This window comes from Macaca nemestrina, chromosome X (genome assembly GCF_043159975.1).
Source record: "Macaca nemestrina isolate mMacNem1 chromosome X, mMacNem.hap1, whole genome shotgun sequence".
NCBI lineage: Eukaryota > Metazoa > Chordata > Mammalia > Primates > Cercopithecidae > Macaca > Macaca nemestrina.
The window spans coordinates 78,980,457-78,994,682 of record NC_092145.1 but is presented as its reverse complement, the minus strand read 5'-3'; the positions used below and the strand labels follow the sequence as shown (position 1 = coordinate 78,994,682).

At 42.9% G+C, this 14,226-nt stretch overlaps 1 pseudogene; it reads right to left on the bottom strand.

The window, feature by feature from the left end:
• Positions 1-6,196: 6,196 nt before the first annotated feature.
• On the bottom strand, positions 6,197-13,577 carry LOC105496928 (E3 ubiquitin-protein ligase TTC3 pseudogene; annotated as a pseudogene).
• Between the last annotated feature and the right edge of the window lie 649 nt (positions 13,578-14,226).

The window sequence follows — 14,226 nt, the reverse complement described above, 5'->3', positions numbered from 1 at the left end:
TGTTCTATAATCAGCCATTACATATCCATGAGGGCAAGGCTAGTACTCTCAGGATGTCTTGAAATCTTCTGTAAAAACATCTAGTTTATTCAGTCTTTTATTCCTTTAAAAGTTTAGTTTTCCTTATGTTTATTGTTTCCTCTTCTCTACCTGTATTGACTACTCAAAAAACATTTAGGTATCTTTCTGTGTCGGATGGGAAGAGTCAGGTTTTTAAGTTTTTAGTTGATATTTTGACTGGGGATGCAGAGCTTTCACATTCCTACCCTAACTCTCCTGTATCCCCATGAGATTTTCAGATAAGCTGTACACAGAGGGGTAAGTAAAATAATTTTATTTATATACTTCATTATTGGATGATTCAGTGTTTGCTAACCCCCAGGATGGTGCTCTGAACAGCTGAATTACAGACAGTGATCTAGGTTCCAGACCCAAGTGATGGCTCTGCTATTTCTCCTGAAGATAAGAGCAAAGGTATACTGCTCTCTTGTTTGGATCTTATGGTATGTAAGGGGTTCTAAGCTTTTCTACTTTAAGTCCTCTTTTACTCCCAGTTCTGTGAGTTCCTAGACCCACTTCTGGATGCTTACAAGAGTGCATTATGGAAGAATACTCTATAAATTATGGTCATTTATCAGTGCCCTGTAATTTCTACTTAACAGTCTCATTCCTAGGATCTGTGGATTTTCCTCATCAGGCCCACAACTTTTATTTTTTTCCCCAGGTTTGGATAAGAAACCCAGGAGCCTTGAAAGTAAGGAGTAGCAATGAGAACCTTACCTTCTTAAACCCTCTACTGCTAAAAGTTGGTGCCTCTGAGTTCACTATATTCTAATATTTTATTTCTTTCATAAAATAGAAAGACTTCTGAACTAGAAGTCTGGAGTCATGGGACTCCACTCAATCCCTTAGTCACTTCAGACTCTCCAAGGCCCACAGGCAAGAACAGCTAAGACCGCCAGACAGCAAAGTTGGTGGCCCAAACTTTTCCCTGGGAGCTTCTCCCTAGGAAGGTTTGGAACTGCTGCTGGCTGGAAAACACTGGTGAGAGTAGCTGGAGACTGTGGTTGGGAGGTCCCACCCAGTGAAGAGGAATAGGATCGGGGACCCACTTGAAAAAGCAATCTGGCCACATTTTCATACAACAGCTGTGCTGTGCTAGGGATTTGCATTAGCTCCCAGTGACCTTGGACTTCTCAAAGCTGAGAGGCGAGAACAGCTAAGGCTGCCAAACAGCAAAGATGGCGGCATTCCCCTCCCTCTGGGAGTTCTATCCCAAGGAAGTTTGAACTGCTGCTGGCTGGAAGACATCTCCAGGGTAGCTAGAATCCTGGTTGGGAGGTCCCACCCAGTGAGGAGGAATGGGATTGGGGACCTGCTTTTAAGAAGTAGACTGGCCACATTTTCATAGGGCAGCTGTGCTGTGCTGGGGATTTGCTCTAGCCCCCAGTTGTCTCAGATGCTCCAAATCCTGAAGGCAAGAATGGCTAAGGTAGCCAAACAGAAAAGATGGCAGCCTCTTCCTCCTTCTGGGAGCTCCATTCCAGGGAGGTTTAAAACGGCTGATGGCCACAAAACACCAGCAGGGATGACTGGAGACCTCAATCAGGGATTCTTCCCAGTGAAGAGAAACAGGATTTGAGACCCATGTGAATAAGCAGTCTGACTGCTTTTCTATTTAGCCACTTGGCTGTGCCAGAGGACCACTCCAGTCCCTATTTGACTCAGACTCCCTAGAACCCTAAGGTACTAGCTAAGGCTGTGAAGCAGCAAAGATGGTTGCCCACTCCTTACCCTGGGAGATGTGTCTCAGGGAGGTGTAACACCGGTGCAGGTCTGTCTGGCTCAGACGAATGCACATAGTGGACTGAAAGATTCCTGGTGATGGCCCTGCAGAGTTACAGCGCGTAGTCCCACCTAACAGTGATGGTAGGTCCTGCATACCATTGTGTCTGGCTTATCATCAGCAATCATTTTGGCCCAGCCATGATAGTGCCCTTTGTGAGATCAGGGTGGTGGCTGACTGGGGTTCCGAGCCAATGGGTTTTATCCTGTGAGGTGCCATGAAAACAGGACCTGCAGACAATCTTTGCTCAGTCCCCTAGATTCAACCCCTTTTCTAAGGGTATATATGTATGGTGGTCTATGCCACAGTTAAGTTGCTTTTGCTGGGAAGCATGGGTATCTGAGGTTTCTGGGGCTCTGCATGTGCCTGAGTGGCTGCTCTGCCAAGATTCCACATAGCTGTGAATGTCAGACTGTAGGCCCTGGCAGAGTGGGTTCATTAGGGAATCTCCTGAACTAGAAGTTGCAAAGATTCATGGAAGAAGTGTGGGTTCCCAGGATTTCTCACTCACTTACTGCTTCCCTGTGCAGGGGAGGCTCTCCTGGCTCTGTGTCACTCCCAGGTGGGCAATTGGCCTGCCTTAAGTTTCTCTGTTCTTCGTGAGTAGAGTTGTTTCCTTAATTGGTCTCAATGCATGTACCTGGATGTTTCAGTTAAAGGTGCTGTATTTACTCACTTTTTCTGTTCCGTTCCATGACAGCAGCACACCTTCATTTTTTAAATTACATTTTTTGCCCTCAGACTGTATTTTCAAATAGGAGGTTTTAGCTCACTGATTTCTTTCTCTGCATGATCCATTCTGCAGTTAAGAACCTCTAATGAATTTTTCAGGTCAGCAAAAATGCATTCCTTACTTCCACAATTTATTTGATTTTTAAAAAATGATTTCAATCTCTTTGTCAAATTTTTCTCATAAGTTTCTGAATTGCTTTTCTGTGTTATCTTGAAGATCATCGAGTTTCCTTCAGACTGCTATTTTGAATTTTTGGTCAGAGAGCTCACATTAAGGTCAGTCACCAGATCCTTGCTTTGACTGTGGAGGTCACGGTTCCCTGTTTTCTTTTGTTTCCTGTGAATGTACATTTATTTCTTTGCATTGATAGATTAGTTATTTATGCCCTTCTCTGTCTGGCTTGTTTTGGTTTTTATTGCATTTGTTTGCTAGAGATTTGTTTTAGTTTTTCAATTTATTTCTCTGTACACCTGCCCCTCCCCCACCCCGCCACTGTGTTGCTACCTCCTTTTTGGCATTAGATGATGCCTTAAGCCCAGGTTTGCCTAAGCTTTAGTAACAGAGCCCAGCACCGCTCATCCCCAGTGGAGGAGGTTCTAAATGGGATAACCTGATAGTATGGGAAGGCTGGCTGGGGGTTGTGCCCAGCGGGCCTGTGGAATGAACCACTTACAGCATAGTGCTGCTGAATAGCCACTCTGAATGGTTTCCTTTTTGTCTGAGTAACAGAGCAGAGTTCTCAGGGCTGTGGGTGATAATGTCCCACTTCCACCCTTTGTGCCTGGCTGTCCTCAGGGAGATTTCTTTTTATGGGCACTCGTGATGCATCCTGTGGGTTAAGGCAGGGATGGGTCTCCTGCCAAGAACTCAAGATGGTGGAGAAGCTGGTTTTCCACCTAGATCTCAGGTATTCCAGTGTAGAACACATAAGTCTGGGGAAATTTTTCTGCATCATTGGTGCAGGGCAGATTGTAGTAGATGTGTTGCAGATATAGAAATCCAATTCTCTTACTGTCTACTTGGATTTTTTTTTTTACTTCTTTGTGCCCCTGGAACTGCCTAATCTTCATATTTGAGTTCTCAGATATTGCTGGTGACAGTCTCAACACTGTATGTTTGATTTAGGCTTTCTCAGGGAGGGAGCGTGAATGAAGCCAGGTTGCTTCTATGCTGCCATTTTGTAACTGGAAGTTCATCTTTTTTGATCTGTTGATTTGATAAACAAGAAGGCTGCTAAGTGACTAAGTGGCAAGTAGCTTCTCAGATGATATAGGTTTGATTACCTTAGAGCCACATAGTTCATCTTTTTTCTTTAAATGTGCTGAATGCTACTTCTGTGTTAATTTTCTTTGTGCTTATCTCTGTCTCTGAACCACATGAAACTGCTTTTCCTGGATTTTCCATCTTGCACTATCATTGCTCTCTGTTACAAGATGTTGCAAGAGGTTTTGCTAACAAATTGCTTCTTGTATTCTATACAGAGATAGTCCTGGGTTCATGAGTGCTACTCACACACCCAGCTTCTCTCTAACGATGCCCACTGATGCTGTATTAACCCACAGAAGATGCTTTTTTATATGAAGTGTGATGGCAAATTAATAGATGGCAAACTGATTTGCAAAAGTTTCTCCAGGTGACAAGGGAGAAGCTTGTTTTCTTACAAGTTGATCTCCTCACTCCTGCCCCTGTGTGGTCCTCCAACTCTACACCCTGCATGAGAGAAAACCTTCCATGGGCCTCACTCTTGGAATAGATAGAGCAGATACCCCACTGGGAATGCCTGCAGGAGAGTTTCCTCCATGCCTTCGTAGGAACCAGAATCAAGAGATTAAGGTCCAGATTGTGGGAGCAAACCGTCCTTTATGAATGCACACTCAGTGCACCAAAACCTCACTGACAATTCTAAGGGTAGCCAGTGTTCTCCTAAGCTCTGATTTACAGGCAACTGAAGGCCCTTGGGAGAAAAGTAGACTATCACAGATGACAATAATGTTGAAACACAGAGGCCTATGGGACAACTTTGTGTCAGAATTTTAAAGGCAACGTGGGACTGTTCCTCATAAGTTCTCACTTAAACATATTGTCCTGCCTCATACTGACCATGTCTATCTCTTCCCTATTTGCAAGTTAGAGAGAAAGAGGATCTCCTGTCACCATGGTCTTGACTGTTTTCATATCATACTTCCCAAAAGAAAGGACTGAAATGGACAGTTTGTTTCTGGTTTTGAAGAGTGAGGCTATTGAGCTGTGCTGAAGTAAAAAAGGGGAAGGCAGCTCCTGCCTTTGGTCTGGTGAACCATCCCTGCTTACCTGCCTGTACCCCTTGCACCAACCTCTATCTATCTGCTTTTTCCAGATCTGTCTGGTCCTGGTTTGCACACCTGTTCATGGGACTCTCCAGAACTGCCTTTCCAGGATGGCTCTGCTTTGTGTACAAAAGGAATAGTACTGCCCACCAGGAGGAGGATAGGCCAGAAACCTAGAAAGATTTCTAGAAAGAGGCTATAACTGGAGCAGGAGAGGGGATCAAGGGATGGAGGGAAGGTGTCTTTTTTCAACTACAGAAGTAACATCCAGGTTGTCAACCACGTTTCTATGGCAGTGTGCACATGTGTGTGCACACACATATACAGCTGTAGATTAGCTCTAGCTGCTGTGGAAGTAGACCATACTGTGTGTCTGGTATTTTTCAAACAAGTATCACAGTGATGGACAAGGTTCTGTCTACTTTCCTGCCCTTCATTTCTCCTCTTTCTTCCTTCACCTCTATCTCCTCCTCCTTTCTCCTTATCCTTTATTTCTTCTTCTTCGTCATCTTTGTGTCTTTGTCTTAATCTTTTTTTTCCTCTCTCTCTCTTTTACCTTCTTCCTCTCTTTTTCTTCCTCCTCTCTCTTTTACTCTTTTCATTCTCTGTTAACATCCCCAACCCTCTTGGAGTTATCCACATAGGGCCTTCTTCCAGCTATCCCCACCCCTCCAGATATCTATATTCAGCTAATCCTTGCAGAGTCCTTCCTGCATTATGTCTCTTATTTTCTGTGGTCATCATTTTTCTGGCTGACTCTAAGTCTCCTCAGTCTGAACCAGTTTCCATGATTTTCCCAACCTCAAATGTTCCCAATATTTTTATTAAAGTAATCATTGTAAACCTTCTGGTCCTTTGCACACATCAGTCAAGTTCTTTACAAGGCACCTCTGGTAACTTACTACGTTTTGCTTTTAACTGTTTCTTTTTCTTTCTTTCTTTTTTTTTTTTTTTTTTTTTTGCTCGTTTTAGAATGTTCTTTATTCTGACAGTTGTTGGACAAATATAAGGCATGTTCACAAGTATCTGAAGTTGTATATAAAACATACTCATTCAACAGATGTTCCTCTTCTCCTTTTGCACTTGCTGCTGCAAACTGATCTTTATGCATGTTAACACCCATAGCACTCAGTTCTTGTGGATATGCAGACAATGTTTTGGGGACCACCGTGGAGAATCTGTTTCAAACTAAGGCGTGAGCTTCTATGAACTAAGTCACTAAGACATCAGAACTCACGGTGAACAAAGGCAGAGGAAGGTGACCAAATCAGCTCATAAACTCATGACTCTAAGTTTCCAGTGGAACAAACAACACATCACAAAGCATTTTTTTTGATCCTTCATGTTTGAGAGAAATGGAATGTGTCCAGAATTCATGGTTCTATATTTACCACTGTCTAAAAGTCACAAAACAATATCTAATTTTTTCATGGTTTCAAATGCAGTTACAGTTTTGTTCTTAGGCCACAATACAAGATTGCATGCATTACTTTACACAAATGTCAAACACAGAACGATTGTTACACAGACACCTTAGGGCTGTCTAAAGACACAGCTTTAGACACAGCGGGGGTAGGGAAGGATAATGATGGTGGCCGTTTCCACACACAGCCTGTTGTGTGCTCAGCACAGCTGGATGTGGATCCCAAGCACTTGCTGACTGACTCACAAAAGAGGACAGAAGCTGCTGAGGAGGGCAGTGGAGTTTGAAGAGCAGGCTCCAACTGGGGGCTGGGATGATGGACACACAGCCTCGATTCCAGGGGGAAAAGTCTTAGTCCATACTGATTAAAAACTATTAGTGATTTTTGAAAATCAGATTACATCTATAAAAGACGAAAAGTAAACACTTAAAACAATCCATTGGGGGGAACACAAAATAATAAAAAATCAAATGCAGATGGGATTTCACAAAGAGGAGATTTGAATCTTTTGGTCTAAATCAGCCAATATTTTAACATTATAAATTATTAAAATGTAGTTTGCTTATGCCCATTCTTAAAATGCAGAATCTTTGAGGAAAAATATAGACATATTTTCAGGAATACAGACTCTTGTGAAAAATTTTAAAAGTCAGTATCATCTCTCTTGCGGAGCTACTAGAACAGGTTTTTCAAACACAAAAGGGGAACAAACGTGGGGCGCTTGAATATGTTAAGAATTCTTATCACTAGAATACTGCTTCAAGGCACTCACAGTACTTTCCAAAAGAAGCCACCCACCTCAAAGAGCCCTGCACAGCCCCAGCGACCCACGAGTGTGGTAGCTGGCATTTTATTAGCCACTGCTTGGCCATCATCAAAGTATTCACTCGAAATGGGGAAATTACTTAATATCAGTGATATTAACGATTTCCATGAATTTAGCTTTGTGACACACAATGAAAAAGGGTCTTCAAATGTTTGCTTTTTACACCAGTGATAGGAAATTGTCATTCTTCCAATTCAGCACGCCGGTGGATGATGCTTTAGTGAAGTGTGACTACCTAGGGGAGCAGGAAGGCAGCTCCCATTTCTCACTGGGCCAGCCTCTTCCAGAAGGTGCAGGCTACTCTTCTGACAGGAGATCATGACTCTGGCAGGCTGGGCAAGCGCTCTGCCCTTTAAGCCACTGCTTAAAGCACCCTTTGTGATACTTGTGCCCACATTTGAGCACACACACGTTTTTTGATTTGAACATCTTGTGGCATATTTCACAGGAACTTGCACCCGGTGCAACCCTCACAGGGACATCTTCTGCTTTCTGCCCCTTGGTTTTGGGTGATGGTGCAATAACCGCCGAGGATGGGTCCTGGGAGGACCTGGTCACGGGGGCAGCAGAACTGGGCTCATAAGTCCTCTTGTCCTTTCCTGGGTTTGGCTTTTTCTTTTTCTGTTCATCTAGAATGTGTTCTGTCACTCTTTGGACAATTTCATCAATACTCAATCCTGAAAGTGAGCTCTTGTTTTTGCTTCGCACGTTTTTAATAAAACCAGCAAGCTCAGTGCTATCGTAACATGGGAATACCACTGACAGGTGCTCAATAATACTATTGAACGGCTTTTTTGGAGACTGGCTTGAACGTGCAGCATGTCCTGGAGGAACAGGCTGCTTCCGATCAGCCACAGGGCTTTGCTCTGACAGAGCTGCCTGGCCATCCCTTTTTGGCCCTGGCAGCTGAGTGGCTTCAGGCTGACTTGGGGGTGGTCCTGGCAACAGCGCAGAAGGAGCCTCCCCTGGGGAACCACTGGCAGAGAACACACTGGAATCCCTGTGAAATGCTGCGAGGTTTCCAGTCACATAGCTTGCAGAAGTCATAAGCCCTTGGTCATCGTGGCCTGAAGACTCAGAGAGTAACTCAGGATGAACCATGTTACAGGCAGGAAATGAAAGCTTGGGAATCTGCACTTGAGAAAGTTCACTGAGCCGAGAACCATTTTTAATTGCCTTAATTTGTTCTTCAAATTGAGACTTTGCTTTCTCAATTTCTTTTGTAACATGAGAAAGAAACAATTCCCATGAACATATATCAGACTGCATGTGAGGATATGCTGCAGGATCATGGCTAATCAGCTCCAACTGCTTCAGATAGGATTCTGCTTGTGACTCCATGATCTGTAGCTTATACACTTCACTCTCCTTCCAGTTTTCAAGTACAGATACCTCTGCAGCCACAGCTCTCTGATGACTCTCTTCATAATCCTCTTTCCCTTTCTTTATGCACTCTTCTATTTTCATTTTCTTGTTTGTAAGTGTGTTTCTGATTTCAAGGGACTGATCCAGATGTAATTCATGTTCCTTATCCTTTCCATCATTTTTCTGGGTATACATTGCACTGGCATTTGAAACCTTTTTAATTTTCTTCTTCAGTGATTTTAGTCTTCCTTGGATTTCTTTTTTTTCCTGTTGCCATCTTTTAATTTCTCTTTCCAGATCTTGAAGGAACCAATCTAATTCCATCTTTGACATCTTGTTTTCTTCTAAGTGCCTTTTCAACTTTTCTTCCAGGTCCCTGGTTTCTTCTAAGCCCTTAAGTTTTATCTGCTCATAATTTTCACACGCTTCTTTAAGTTGGTCTTGTAATACTTGGTACTCCTTTTCAATCCGTGAAACTTCCCCTTGTTGTTCATCAAAAGGATTATATGGCTCAGTATTGACTTCTTGGTGTGTTATGTTCCAAGATACCTGTACGGCAACCACCTGCACGTGTGGAATGTTTGTTACTGCACTGGTGCTTTCTGGAATTACTTCACATTTGTTGTTAGAATTTCCACAATGCCCATCATTTCTGTCAGACTCACTTAGGACCATATAAGCATCACCTGTGCTGCACTGTGACTTTACAGATGTTACCAAAGAGTCCTCAAGGATCTGTGTTTCGGAGGCAATCTGGTGACCAGCAGCATTCTCAGCATTCAAATGATGACCCTCAAAATAGGCAGTAGCATTTTTATCTGCTCTGTCATTGGCTACAAAAGACGGCACCACTGGTACTGATGTTGGTAGATGATATTCAGGAGAAAGGCTGGCCAAGGGTGTATATATGCTGGTGTACTGGGGCAAACCTGGTAACACATTTATGTATGCTGGTGGTGTCCGGGTGATATCAAATCTCTGGAAAGGAAGATACGTACAGTATCCTGTGACCAAATGGGATTGAGCCCAATAAGTTGGTTTCACATCCTCAAGAACCGGTTTAGGGGAATTAGAGGAGACTTGTTTGTAATTTGCATCCTCAGAGCCTGGTTTGGGAGAATTAGAAGAAACCCCTTTGGTTTCCCCATCCTCAGAAACTTGCCTAGAAGAATTACCAGATAGTGGTTTAGCCTTCACATCTTCACAAGCTGGCTTGGGAGAATTAGCAGACGCAGGTTTGGGCTTCACATCTTCAGAAGGTAGTGCTGAAGATGAATCTGACACTGGTTTAGGCTTTACATCTGGTTTAAATTCCCTAGCAGCTGAATTCAGTGGTAGTTTAACTTGTAAATACTCTCCTGCTTTTGAAATGTCTTCTACTTTTGTTTTAATGTTTTTCTTCTTTCTTTTTTTCTTGAGCCGTAATGCAGCTTTCTTCAATGCAATGCAGTTGTCAATCACAACAAAACGAGGACATCCCAAGAGAAAAGATTTTAAACCTCCTGCTTTTTCTAGTATTGGTCGAGTTTCTTCTGGGAAAAACTCATATTCTTCAGAGAACATCTTGCTACTCATGTCCAAGGGACCATGTTCCTCCAACAACTGAGAGAAGTAATCATATAGAGTTGAATATTTTTGTTTTGGGTTAAAGTCCCATAGCTTCTTATTGCGGACAACATATTCATTACTGTGTTGGTCATAGAGAGCTTCAAATTCTTCTACGTCTTGCCGAAGATGGTCAGGCACTGCAAATGGGCCTGCAGTATCTGAATTTTGATTGCTATGGTCTTCACTTGAAGTGATGATCTCATTATTTGGAGTTACTGAAGTTGTTCCAGACCCAACTAACATAGGTTTTGAATCCTTTAGCTTCTTTTTCTTGCCTTTGTTTTTCACCTTGGTAGAACTAAACTGTGCTTCGCCACTGTCTTGTTTCCTTAACACAGTACAGCGGCTGTCCATTATATCAAAGAATTCATCTAAAGCACTATGCAATGCTGGGAACTTGTCTCTGTGTTCTTCTAGCAGCCATATTAAACAACGGGCTTCCTTCAATGATGTTGGCTCATAGAAATAATCAAGTTGCTTTCCTTCTATAGAGTCTAGTTTGTGACCATATTTCTCATTCCAGAGGAAAGTCATGATGCTAAAATCAAGCTGTTTAAGAGATGCTCCATACCGAGAAAAGAAAGGTCCTGTGGCATCTAAGCCAAAGCTATTAAGTTTTTGGATCCAGGCGGCTAATTTGGGCTCCACTTCTTTAAGCTCACTCAAAACATGCAGAAATATTCTTGTCTTTACTCTGCTCTTTTCTTGAATCAAATGATGAATAACATAGTCCACTGCTTCATTTAGAAAATTTCTGCTTGAAAAACAGGTTGTATAGTCTTCTGTGCTCAAAACTTTCCAAGAAAGCAATTCTTTGAGAAGCGTGGCTGTATTCCATATGCCGGATTTAATCTTGTCAGCATACTGCTTTATACACTGTAGAATTCTGTCATCAAGGAACTGACAGCCGTGAACATTGTCTACAGTTTCTTTCTGCTCTTCGTTTTTGGGTAGATTACTTTCTCTTAAGTCCTCCTCCATTCTTTCTTGTGCTAATTTTTTTGCTTCTTTTTTTTGGATCTTTCGCTTCAATTTTTTGTCTTCTTTCAGTCTTAGTTTCTCTAGACTAGAACATTTCTGTTTCAGAATAGGTCTTGGAGGAACCTTTTCTTTTATGACCTTGTGTTCAAATTCACATTTAACTTGACCACCACTGCTGAAGATGATAATCTTAGAAATAACACCTTCACAGTCAGGGGTAAGACATATTCCTTGTAGAAAATCCTTGTCAATTTTATCGTTAAAGGTTGTAGTTTTTAACTTCTTCCAGCAATTCATGTGAAATTCTATTTTACAGTACTGGCAACAGCTGATACGTATAAAACCCTTAAAGTCTGGATCAGTTATATATATCTGGATCTTAGAATATCCACAGCACTTCTGATAGCAACAAATGGCATCTGGCACTGGAGGGAACTTGCATTCTTCAACAAATTTCTCTAACAGCATCTTTATTTTTTCTGGCTGGGACTCTTCAATAATCACATTACTTGTGGGCCAAGTTAACACTCCAGGAAGACGATAAATCAAGGTTCTTGCTTTCTCAAAGTGATTGAGAGCTTCTAGAAATCTGTTTTTTTTCAAATATACTTTTCCAATTCCACAGTAGGCCAAGCAATCAAGTCCCTCATTGTGGTAGTGTTCAATAATCCTCTTAAACTGGTTTTCAGCTTCAGATAGTTCTTCAGGCTGTCCTATTCCAAGGAGAGAAATGGCAAGTCCATAGACAACCAAGACATAGTTAATCATGGCCAGGTTCAATTGCTTTATTTTTTGAGGATCTAAACCATTCAGCAACTCTGTAAAGGCCTGTGCGGCACTGCGGCAACGCTGCTCCAATAAGGCTGTATAGCCATCTTGAATTAAGCTTCTCAGCATTGTCATTATATTAGCAAAATCCTGGTGTGCAGCTCTGGAAGATTTAGAAAACTGTTTCTCCAAGATGTTCTTCAAATTTGCTGGTAAAGTCAATTGTGAACTAGAACTGTACTTCTCTGATTCATTGTTTCCAGATTTTTGTTTTCCTTTATGTTTTGGAGGCTGACTTGATGGTGGTGAAAATTCAGGATGACAGTCACAATCATCTACCTTTGATGCCTCATCCACCACCTTTAGATTCTGATTACCACCATTGGCCATTTCGTGATTAAATTTTCTGAAATCTCTTTCCTTCTCCACAAAGTTAAGTGAAGTACTAAATACAGGTGCTGACAGACTCCTAGGTGTGTAGGCCCTGTTTTCATAAAAGGCTTTAATTGGATTCTTATTTGCTGTTCGACCTTGTAGGTCTTCTATTTGTTTTTGTAACTTTACATGTTGCTGAATTAGATCCTTGGTTCCCTCAGGGTCATTTTTACAGAGTTTTTGAGCTTTTATGTTTGCTTGCAGAGCCCAGTTATATTCCCCCAGCATAGAAAGAGCATCACAATAACGATAATGACCCTTTGGCCAAGTATTCTTCAGAATAGTGGCTCTCTTTCCATCACCAAGTGCATTTCTAAACTGTCCAGTACGAAGAAAACAAAGAGCTCGGTTACCATAAAGAAAGTGGTTTTCAGGTCTATATTCAATGGCTCTGGTGTAATAGATAATAGCTATATCAAATCTTTCTTTGGAAAACTCTTCATTTCCTTTCATTTTCATTAGTTCTCCTTGCTCTACACAATCCATACAACTTTGAGTTTTAAGTTCTTCAAGCAAATTGCAGTCTTCCACTACAATTTTAGTTATGTGGTACTTGTATTCAGTAAAGAAAATACTTAACATAGGCCAACAATTGTCAATTGATCCTAATTTAGTTAGAATTGTTACATCGCCTGCATATTTTATCCAATTCAGAGCTTCTTCCATTGCCAATACTTTATTTTCTATTTTATAACCAATTCTCAATAAGCCTCCAATAAGGAATGAATCATTAGCAACTTTCTTTGCCAAATCCACAATATCTTCCATCAACTCAAGATGTTGTAATTTCTTCAAATTTATCTCGGAAGCACGTGAATTGCTGGCGTCCACACAGGGATGCAATCGTGATATTACAGAACTGTTTTGATGTTGAAACAGAAGTGGCCAGAAAATGTTTATTTTAATGGCATCACAATACTCTTGCAGGACAGAAATTGGTTTACTACACCATATACTGCAGATGTCAAATTCTAAATTCCTCTCACTTTGGACATAATCTTTATATTGCATACCCACCCCATCACAGTAAAGCTGAGTCACACGAACATAATCATCGGTCATAAATTCAGCAGCAAAGACACAATCGTCCATATAAGGGCAGTCTTCCAACAAGGCATAATCTGCCACAGTGAAATCTCCCTCAGTAAAATTGTCCATGATGCACAAGTCACAGACACACGGAGCGATGTGGAAGGCCCCGCTCCCCCAGCATCTCGGCTGCAGCGGGACAAGGTGACACATCCGGGAGCCCGGCCGCGCGCCGGGTGTGCACTCACCCGGGCCCGCCGCCCGCGAGCCTGGGATGCGATCGTCCGCCGCCCCGGCCGCCGCCGCCCCGGCCGCCGCCGCCGCCGCCGCCGCGCCGCCGCCGCCGCCCCGGCCGCCGCCGCCCCGGCCGCCGCCGCCGCCGCCGCCCCGGCCGCCGCCGCCGCTGCCGTTGCCGCCGCCGCCGCTGCCGCGCCGCGCCGCAGCCGCCGTCGCCCCGGCAACCACCTCCGGCCCTCCACGTCAGCCGAGGGCGGGAGGGAGCGGTTCCTTTTAACTCTTTCTATGTCAATACTGACCACAGTTACTATTTTCTCCCGCTGCACTTTAAAGTCTTACTGGTCGAAGCCATGTATCCTTTGCCCACAGGCCAGAGGAAGGGGAATCAGGTCCTTTCAGGAAAGTGCATGGGGGATGCCTCTCTCTCATCATGTCCCCTGACTCCCAGGTGTAATCATAATCTCCGCATGGAAGTGCCAGGCACATAGAGAGTGCTCTTCCTGCTGCCTACACTCCTGCTAGAAGAGTCCTGCCAAGGTCATCATAAGGGCTGGGATCCACTAACAGCTTTGACCACTAACGCAGGGTCTGATATTAGGGATGTCATTTCTTCACTCTGATGCACTATTTTTTTTTAAATCTACACACTGATGAGAGGCCGCTCAGAA